The sequence below is a fragment of the Lipotes vexillifer genome, unplaced genomic scaffold (genome assembly GCF_000442215.2).
Source record: "Lipotes vexillifer unplaced genomic scaffold, Lipotes_vexillifer_v1.1 scaffold72, whole genome shotgun sequence".
In the NCBI taxonomy this organism is placed as follows: Eukaryota; Metazoa; Chordata; class Mammalia; order Artiodactyla; family Lipotidae; genus Lipotes; species Lipotes vexillifer.
This window is the reverse complement of record NW_006769482.1, coordinates 3,096,722-3,097,880: the sequence shown is the minus strand read 5'-3', so window position 1 is coordinate 3,097,880 and position 1,159 is coordinate 3,096,722. Positions and strand designations below refer to the sequence as shown.

The following is a 1,159-nucleotide window of genomic DNA, read 5'->3' as shown; positions in this document are numbered from 1 at the left end:
ATTTGTAAAATAAGGAGTTAATAATCACAGCTATCTCAAAAGTTGGTTGTTTTTTTATTTTTTTATTTTTATATCAGTCCTGTGTCTTTATTAAAGAGAGTTAGAAAGAGACTAGGTCTGGCAAACAGGAGTGAGGTACTGGCCAGAAAGGTGGGGATGCAAGGGCAGACTGATGGACTGGGAGGGGCCGAGGATACCAGGTGCTGGCAGCAACTGAGGAGGTGCCCGAGGGTGAGCTTTCAGGCACTGGGGTCGGTGGGGGGGTGTTGGGTGATCAGCTGGTTCCACAGGGCATCCAGGATAGATTGGGAGGGCCTGAAACCTCCCTAGATCATCCAGTGGTCCTGATCCTGTGAGCTGCCTTCCATGTCCACCTCACTGACCTCTCCATCATCGGGTGACTCATTGTAGTCATTCATCTCATCCATGCCCTGTGCGTCCCCATCAACCTCTGAGTCCTCTTCACCATCTTCATCCTCATCTTCATCTTCCTCATCATCACAGTGCCAGGCCTGATGCTGCTGTTCCTGCTGCTGCAGCCCTGTCTCCTCCACACAGGGTTGATCCAGATTAAACCACAATGTCTCAGTCACACAGGGGAAGGGCGAGGGGAACAAGGTGCGCATGGCTTCTAGACTGGGTTTGAGTCCTGGCTGCACCACTTACTAGCTGTTTGACTTTGGCCGAGTCACTTAACCTCTCCGAGCCTCAGTTTCCTCATTGCACCCGGAGGTGGCAGCTGGCGGCAACCCAGAAGCACTTCACTTTGGAAAGTTGGTTGTTTTTAGGCTTAAAATAGAAAATATATCTGAAAAGCCTTTGCCAGCTGTATTATGCAAACGCAACTTCTATTACAGAGGGCTCAAAAATGACACTGCACATACCTAGTCTACCAAAGCAGGCTAAACCATTTGTGTGCCTGAGCAATGCTCTGGGCATTCACACACTGTTTGAGTTTTTCACTATAAAGCCCTTTGCTTGCCGGTGCTCAGTGGTCAGAGGTGCAACCCATGGGCTGCTGCAGGGCATCATAGAGACATTCATTTCTCCTACCCATGAGTGCTCACTGGGTGTTCTCCAAAAGTTGAGAATGGGGAGAGAGGAAGACTATGACCCCCACAGACTCTAATTCCACCCTCAAGTGATGTGGATAAGTTGT

General features: G+C 49.4%; 1 pseudogene; it reads right to left on the bottom strand.

Moving 5' to 3' along the window:
• Nucleotides 1–326: 326 nt before the first annotated feature.
• LOC103083795 (anaphase-promoting complex subunit 15 pseudogene) lies at nucleotides 327–626 on the bottom strand (annotated as a pseudogene).
• Between the last annotated feature and the right edge of the window lie 533 nt (nucleotides 627–1,159).